Source organism: Trachurus japonicus, unplaced genomic scaffold (assembly GCF_045865225.1).
Source record: "Trachurus japonicus isolate A0001 unplaced genomic scaffold, Traja_1.0 AP030488.1".
Lineage (NCBI taxonomy): Eukaryota > Metazoa > Chordata > Actinopteri > Carangiformes > Carangidae > Trachurus > Trachurus japonicus.
Genome location: NW_028220621.1, coordinates 1 through 9,208, shown reverse-complemented (window position 1 = coordinate 9,208; position 9,208 = coordinate 1). Strand labels below are relative to the sequence as shown.

At 44.1% G+C, this 9,208-nt stretch overlaps 1 pseudogene across 1 annotated transcript; it reads right to left on the bottom strand.

Annotated features, from left to right (window-relative positions):
• Positions 1-2,670: 2,670 nt before the first annotated feature.
• Positions 2,671-7,345, bottom strand: LOC146960345 (CLIP-associating protein 1 pseudogene; annotated as a pseudogene). Its single transcript, XR_015035477.1, has 3 exons — positions 7,259-7,345; positions 5,471-5,661; positions 2,671-2,842 (listed from the first exon to the last, which is right to left on the bottom strand). The product of XR_015035477.1 is annotated as a CLIP-associating protein 1 pseudogene (transcript).
• Positions 7,346-9,208: the final 1,863 nt, after the last annotated feature.

Here is a 9,208-nt window from a genome sequence, read left to right as displayed (position 1 = left end):
GCCTTATCCACACGAGCCCGGGTATTTTTGAAACCGGAGTTTTGCTTCGCGTCCACACCAGTGGTGTAATAAAAACACTCCGTACACACGCAACCGTGGAATCCGCTACCAAGTGACGCAATGCACGTGTGGAAGGCTGTTTTAACCAATCAAAATACAATGGAAACCGCTTGGATCAAAAGGCTTGGGACGGAATCATTTCTATACAAATGCTGTTTAAATAATTCGTTATCAAGAAATCCTCTTATAGTGTTCATTTTTGGTCATTTTATGGATGTAAACATGCGCAAAAACCATTTCAAAACTACGTGTTATTATAGCTTTATTTCACAGACTCCAAGTCCAACAATTAAATATTAATTAATTTAATAAAAATGTGTAGCCTATTTATTTTATTTTCGGCGGTGTCCCTTTGACGTGCACTGCTGCAGCAGCCTGCATGTTGCTGCGCTGTGTCTTGACTCTTGTGCTGTGTGTTGTTGTGTGCTGTGTTGTTGTGCTGTGTGCGTCACCTGGCTGCTGAGCCACATGACTGTCTGTCGGTGCGGCGCAACTCTTTATCACTGGCTGTTGTGTTGTCTGTCAAAACATGTATGAATGAAGAAAAAAGCAGTCGCTCAACTCATAGCCTTGATGTAGAAAAAGTATATATAATTTATTAAAAAAGGACCGACGTTTCGACCTCACACAGGTCTTCCTCAGGGTGTAAAACATGTATGAATGAAACATATCCACTTTATATCGACCGCGGACGTCACATATACATTTTCGGCTTTTGGCTCGTTCCGTTCATCTCCGCATGGGCTCTTTTTTATCACTACATGACAGCAGTGCGACCCCCCCCCCCTCCCGTCGTACCTGGTCTGACAGTGACATAGGCTATTGCCTGTTCATTCATGAAAATCATCCCGAAAAGCTCTCAATCAAACAAGGTGGGGAATAAGAAACTGCTGCGCTACTGTAGTAGTTCTGTAATTTTAATAACACACCGGCAGCGGCCCCGCTGATCTGTAGCGTCACTTGTTACTGTAAATGATGCTGTGTGGAAAACCAGCTGTGGTCTGTGATTGAGGGTGAGTTTGGAGCTGACAAGAGGATCGTCCTGACGACCGTTTCGTTATATTTTTCTCATCGGAAAACTATACAAATAGCATTTAGATGATGTAAAAAAATAAATAAAAAAAAAGTGATAAAAATCCACTTTGTCACCTCCATTTTTGCGAGCTCACCTGCAAACCGCTGCAAACAACCTCTGCAGCTGGCAGTGTTTACATCAGCACGTGTGCAGCTATGACGTAAACGAGTAAAACAATCACGGTTGCAGTGTCCACACGCACCCGGTGAAACCAACCCCGGCCGAAAACCCCACCCTGGACTCCGGTTTCAAAAAACCACGGTTTCAGGGTTCCAAAAGCACGGTTGCATGTGGACAGGACATACAACCGGGAACATATGTTCACGGTTTCAAAAATACCCGGGCTCGTGTGGACTAGGCCTAAGCCTGGTCTGAACAGTCAGGGTGACACAGTCACACTCACTTCACACACTGGTAATTGTCCAGATAATAATAATAATAATAATAATAATAATGTCCCATAACAACACGAGCAGAGCAGGAACAGGAGGGGACAATGTCTCACTGAGCCACACACAGTGAAAGGATGCTGTGAGAGACGGTTGTTACCAGCTGTTGGTCACAGTGTCACTTTAAACACCTCTTATAGGTACCGTAAGTTAGAAGGTTTGAGCGGAGTTGTTTTTGAGGCAAATACAGAGACTGCTTGTCGAAAAACTGCCCCCGACCAGAATGCGTATCAGCGGTTTTGCATGAATTTACCTCTGAAACAACTCTGTCTCATAACGTTCTGTTATTATTTCATAGCGTGGTGAATGTGCAGGTCACAACTTGTCCACCAGAGCGTTTTGGAGTTGTTGGATTGTGTATTTGATGAGTTTGATGAGGGAAACCAAGAAATCCCATTAGCCTCCATAGCGTAGCTCTGAGCAGCTCACGGCTCTGCTCCGCCGTTCTAAAAATAACTATAGGGATTATGGCAATGAGCCAATTTGCCAAAATGTTAAACTATCCCTTTCAAGTTTTTCCATAAAGAAAAGAGCCACAGTGAACACTGTGAGCAGCACTTGGTCACTATAAGTGAATTATCTAAACATCTTTTGTGTATGAATGATTCTGTCTGTCTGAAGTGTTTCCCCTGCAAAATAGGGATTACAAAATATTAAAGTTTAGTTTGTTCTGCCTTCATCCTCTCAACATGAAGCTTTTTATCAACTCATAGTTGAGTGAAAAAATAAATAGAATCACTTTGAATTGATAACACACCCCCTATTTTGACACCCTGAACAAATGTTTTTATGTATTACTGTAACTGAGTCTGTCCTCCATGAAAGATGTTGCTGGTGATGAATCCACAGAGATTAGGAGCTCTGTATCTCTCAACATCAACAGCCATTGAGCCTCATTGTTTTGATCAAGCACTAACTAGCAGCTGAGAGACTAGAGACAGTACACCAGGAGCTGGCAAAGACCAAAACAGATGGTTTTAGGCTACAAGTCGACACAACTGCTGCTCATACATGCAAAAAAAAAAAGTTTGCTAAGATCCCATCCATAATATGTCGAACTTGTGTTTTCAACTTGTTCCACTATACCCAACCAGGAAGAAGGGTTCAGGCAGACGTGGGTGCAGCGTACCTCCTTGTGAGAGTCTTTGTGAGCCTCCAGCGTCTTCATGATGGTGAGCTCAGCGTAGTTTTTGAAGCGGGCCGGCTGGTTCCTCAGGATCTCCTTCAGCACGCGCAGGGCCAGAGCTCTGATGGTGTGCTGGGGGGGGCAGAGGCACAGGGAAGATGAACACATTAAAGGGATATTTCAACATTTTGGCAAATTCGCCTATTGCCATAATCCCTATGACAGGGGTAGGCAAATAAATTGGTCGAAGGGACAGAATTTTTCTCAACAGACACCTTGCGGGCCGGACATTAGAATAGGCCTTGATTGAAATTAAATTCACCTTTTTGCCTAATAATTTGGTTGTTTATATTTTTATTTTACTTGTGCACATCATTTTCATTTATATGCATCTTTGGTGTTTTGTATGATATAAAATGAAAAATCTTGACATCATCATAGCCTATCATGATTTACATATCATGCTGGAGCTTTACACTGCTGACTTGACATGACTGAGACATGCCCTGTGATTTTCATCTTAAATATGCAAGGAGGCTGACCATCACAGGACAGGTCTGTTCTGATGATACTAGTCATTGGTCCTGACATGTGTTTCTCTTCTATAACACAAATTCTACATCTCGGAGACGACGTCTTTCCACACACGAAAGTAGTTCTTAGTATTTGCTTCATGTGTCATAATGTTACGCAATTATGTTTTTATCTCACAGCGTGGTGAATGTGCAGGTCACAACTTGTCCACGAAAGTGCTTTGGAGTTGTTGGATTGTGTATTTAGTTGTTATTGTTGTTGTTTTAGTAGTTATGAGGGAAACATAGAAATACCATGAACCTCTGTTGCGTTAGCTGAGCAGCTCGCATCTCTGCCCCGCCGATCTAAAAACAGCTTGCACTGACAGTTAAAGGTAATGAACCTACTCCTAAGTACGGAAGCCCTAAAGGGCCAAGTCCGTATACATTTTTTTATTATCGTTTTCTCGTGATAACGACTTATTATTTCGTTATCTCGAGATAACAAAGTCTGTTTTCTCGTGATAACGAATTAATTTATTTCGTTATCACGAGATAACAAAGACCGTTTTCTCGTGATAATGAAATAATCATAGAATATGTGGTTGACATGGTTGCCTAGCAACATGTTTCCCCGGTGCAATCGCTTCTGCTTACGGGGAAGTAGCAGCTGGTTCGCCGCTGTATGTTCGTAGCAGGGGGCTACTACGTATTAACTGACTCGCCGCTCTGTGTGTGTGTCGCGGTGATAATTTAACCGTGAAAAGTAGGCTACAACACACACGACATAACGTTACAGCCGCAGTGTTGTGAGTGAATCATGTCGGGACAACCAGGCTTCATGAACCCGCTCCACAGACCCCGGTGCTTGGCCGCCGCCGCCGCCGCTGCTCTAGTGGCGGCCGGGCACCGGGGTCTGTGAAGCGGATTCATGAAGCCTGGTTGTCCCGAGTCCCGACATGATTCACTCACAACACTGCGGCTGTAACGTTATGTTGTGTGTGTTGTAGCCTACTTTTCGGCAACAACACACACAACATAACGTTACAGCCGCAGTGTTGTGAGTGAATCATGTCGGGACCAGAGCGATTGCTGGTCTGGACAACCAGGCTTCATGAACCCGCTCCACAGACCCAGGTGCCCGGCCGTAGGTGGCTCACACACCCGGGGAAGGACATCCTGGCAGTTAAGAGGAGAAACTTTCTGCTTCTTGTTGTTGTTGTTAAGAGCTGCAGCCGCGAGCCGCTGCGCTGCTCCTAAACTAGAAGCAGAAAGTTTCTCCTCTTAACTATGCTGCCAGTATGGCCTTCCCTGGGTGTGTGAGCCCGGCCGCCCCCGTCGCCGCTGCTGCTACGGCGGGGAAGGCGAAGCTCAGGGCTCACACACTCTCACTGCCAGGATGTCCTTCCCCGGGTGTGTGAGCCACCTACGGCCGGGCACCGGGGTCTGTGGAGCGGGTTCATGAAGCCTGGTTGTCCAGACCAGCAATCGCTCTGGTCCCGACATGATTCACTCACAACACTGCGGCTGTAACGTTATGTTGTGTGTGTTGTATCTGAAAAGTAGGCTACAACACACACAACATAACGTTACAGCCGCAGTGTTGTGAGTGAGTCATGTCGGGACAACCAGGCTTCATGAATCCGCTTCACAGACCCCGGTGCCCGGCCGCCACTAGAGCAGCGGCGGCGGCGGCGGCGGCGGCGGCCAAGCACCGTTATGTCGTGTGTGTTGTAGCCTACTTTTCACGGTTAAATTATCACCGCGACACACACACAGAGCGGCGAGTCAGTTAATACGTAGTAGCCCCCTGCTACGAACATACAGCGGCGAACCAGCTGCTACTTCCCCGTAAGCAGAAGCGATTGCACCGGGGAAACATGTTGCTAGGCAACCATGTCAACCACACATTCTATGATTATTTCATTATCACGAGAAAACGGTCTTTGTTATCTCGAGATAACGAAATAAATTAATTCGTTATCACGAGAAAACAGACTTTGTTATCTCGAGATAACGAAATAATAAGTCGTTATCACGAGAAAACGATAATAAAAAAATTTATACGGACTTGACCCTTTAGGGCTTCCGTACCTAAGACTACAGGGATTATGGTAATAGGTGAATTTGCCAAAATGCTGAAATATCCCTTTAACAGCAGAGATACCCCTCGACTGAATGATGTACCATGACTTCCATAAAAACACACACAGTCAAGAGCCACATGCAGAGTGGTGAGGTAACGTACATCTTTATCACCCAGCGTCTCCAGCAGGAGGAGCAGGATGGTTTTAAAGTGCTCGTCCCACACGGCCAGGCTGTCCTCCCGCGTGATCTTCAGCAGCTCCACCAGGGCGCCTTTCCGCTCCTCGGAGCGCTCGTTGTGATTGGACAGTTCCTTAAGAAGGTCAGCTACAAGGTCTGAGTGGTCCTGGCCGACTGCTTGTAGAGGAAAAAATGAAAAAGACTAAATAAAAACAATCAGTCAAAACAACCACACTACGCAGCACCAGCTCGACTCAACTCAGCACTGGTACCAGGTACTATTCTAGAGAGCATTTCCATTACAGGATAGTACCACCTTTAGTGTAGCCAGTCGTCATAGTGACAGCGCTTAATAAAATATAATAAAATTGAAAATAGATTAATGTGTTCAACATTTATTTATGTAAATGTGGTGATATCTGCGCTGCTCTGTTCTGTCCAGTTCACACCTAAAACTTCACTTTATATTCAAACAAACTAATGTGGCTGCCACAGTTGTAGAAGACCAACATTTATCTGTCAGAAGGAATTCTATCAGCCAGCGGTAAGAGCTAACAGGTAACTTCATCAGATCGCTTTCTCCCCGGGATGACGACGGAGGTTGACCCACTGGTGATGGCTCTCTGACCAATCAGTGGTCTGCAGTGTTTACACCTCACATTTTAGTACCACTTTGCCCGTTTTGTAACTTCGGCTGAGCAGGTATTAAAAATATAGTACCAGGTACCAGATTCCAGGCACTTTACCTAATGGAAACGCAAAAATACCAAGTTGAGTCGTAGTATCAGTTACTCATTTCACCTGCTAGAATTTCATTTAATAAACTAGTAAAGCATAGAATTAATGATCAGTCTCAAAAGTGCAAGAAAACCCGTAATAACTGACGCTGTGTGAGGGATCAATGGCTCAGCAATAGCTGAAGCTGTTGCATAATGGGATCTCAAAGTAGATTTTGACATTAAAGGGATACTTCACCCAAAATTAATAAACACAATACACTGTGTGTCTGAGCTACTACTACAACAAGGCTAAAAACAGAGATCAAATTATTTTTTTCTGAACAACTTTTACATGTTGCGGCTTCAGGACACTTGGGTCAGTACAGATGAGCAGTATGGAGGTATTTGGATGTTTCATAGTGTGTGTTTTGGATGATTCTAAAGTGAACTCTATCCGCCACCATTATATGAAAATCTGTTGCCGGACCCCCCCTGGAACTCCAAAAGTGTTTTGATGACTCTGAAAGTTCTCCAAACCCTTCCTTGGCATGACGGTGAGTAGAAAATTGGTGAATTATCGATTTTGGGTGAAGTATCCCTTTAAGGAATAAATGTTGGTGTGGCTTTTTAAAAAATAATTGTTATCTTGTGTTGTCTAGGTAAAATAAATCACTCATCTCATTCACTACTCTGTTACAGATGTTAGTCATGTTACAGAGCTGTGGATATCTACATATTGAAATAGAAATGATTCATTAGATTTATCAAATATAACGCTACAACTGCCAATCATTGTGTTCAATAGGGTTAGACAATGTTCTTTAGTGCAAGTGTCACCCTGGCAGCTACACACTGTCTGTTGGACACAGAGGGAGCTGGAGAACAAGTTATGAAGCTGAGGAAACAATGAAGGGAACTGAGAGTGAGTTATGCAACACAGACAGAAGGGTGAGTGGAGTGAAGGTCCAGTCAGTAAACTGGTCAAAGCGGTGCAGTGTGGGAGACTGTGAGTCAGTGAGTGAGAGAACTAAGGCGGGGGGAGGCGTCTTTACCAGGGCCAAACACCTTGGGGAGCGTCATCTTGTTTTCACCACTGTCCTGACGTCGGCCTGAAGAGGAGGAGGGGGCGGGGCGGAGGAGGTGGAGGAGGAGGAGGAGGAGGAGGAGGGATGGAGGTGGAGATGGGGGACAGAAGGGAGGGGGGGGGACAGGAGGCAAAGGATGTGATGACAACAACTGATACACACAGAGCGGTTTACAACAGTGGGGCTGCACACTTACACACTTGTGACTAAACAAAACTGTTCTAAATACAACAAACTACACATCATTACTGACCTGTTTGTGGTGGAGGTAGTTTTTTAAAAAAAAATTTATGATCACACCTAGGGTTGCAAAATTCCGGGAATTTTCAAAGTTGGAAACTTTCCATGGGAATTAACAGGAATATATGGGAATTAAGGGGAATATATGGGAATAAACGGGAATAAATCCGAAATTTACTAAATTGAAGGTTGGCCCTTAACGGGGAACTTAAATATAGTTGGGGGAAATATATTGTAGCATAATCTTGGCTAAAACAACCAGATTTAATGCAAGTACACTTGACTATGATATTCCTCCATCACATGCACACAGCACACTGGGGGGGGGGGGGGGGAGAAATATTTTACTCAACATTCATGTTTTTGTTGTTCAGTAAAAGAATTGATTGTTCATACAAGAATTAAAACTATTTACATGATACAGTTTGTTTAAATTACCCCCAATTTCCAGTTAATTCCCATAAATTCCCAATAATTCCCATAAATTCCCATAATTCCCATGGAAAGTTTCCATTTGGAATATTTCCAAAATTCCCCAGCTTAACTTCCCATGAAAAGTTTCTGGAAATTTACCGGAAATTTTCCACCCCTTTGCCACCCTACTTGTGACTGAGGTAAACAAAACTGTTCTAAATACAACAATCATTACTGTCCTGTTTGTGGTGCAGGTAGGTTTTTTTATGATGACACCACAGCATGAGCTGGTCAGTTTACACAGTGGGGGGGCGATGAGGGGGACATCATGACTGATGGCTCGTGTGCTTCGGACTCAACTAAATGCAGGGACAGAGAGCGGTGGGGGGGTGGGGGGGGGCAACATGCAGCAAACAACTGGAGACTCGCTGCTCAGACACACGGTGAGCATCCTAACTAACCACTCAGCTGTTGGATTCTCACTTTTTTGTGCAACAACAAAAAAAAGAAGAGGAGGTTTCATCACATTAAAATATAATGTCAGAAACTGTGTGTCATCAGCTGCACAGACCCATAGGCATCCAATCACGCTGGTTGCGTGCAGGGATGCATGGGTGTGCAAGCTCGTGCACAACAAACAGAAGCGTCTAATATTAAAAGGAGCCATATGTAAGAAGTGGCAAGTAATCATAAAATCACCCAATATGTCACCAGCAGTGATGAGAACAATGGTGTTTAAAATAACGGTGTTACTAACGGGGCTACTATTTCAATAACGAGTAATCAAAGAAGTGACTGATTACCCCGTTACAACGCCGTTATGACAATAAAAAAGCACCGTTGCGCTGTTACTTGACTCAAGAAGTCCCATCAGAAGATAATACACCGGTTTAAGTGTAGGACGTTATATACACATTTTTCTCAGTCAATCAACTGGTCGGAAAAAGCTGTTTATCTGGAACTAACCAACTCACTCAGTATCCATCCACACAGACAGGCTCCGCGACGCGCTGTATCACTCCACCATCAGCTGTTTGGACCAGCGGTGTGTGGAAGAGGCGGAGTGATACAGCGTGTCACAGAGCCTGTCTGTGTGGAGGAATACTGAGTGGGGGAGGGAAGTCCCAGTCATTTGACATATTTGAGCATTTTATAAAAAATAATAAAATGCAATAGTTACTTTCCTGGTAATTAATGACTTTTATCATGAAGTAACTCAGTTAGTAACTCAGTTACTTTTTGGGGAAAGTAACTAGTAACTAT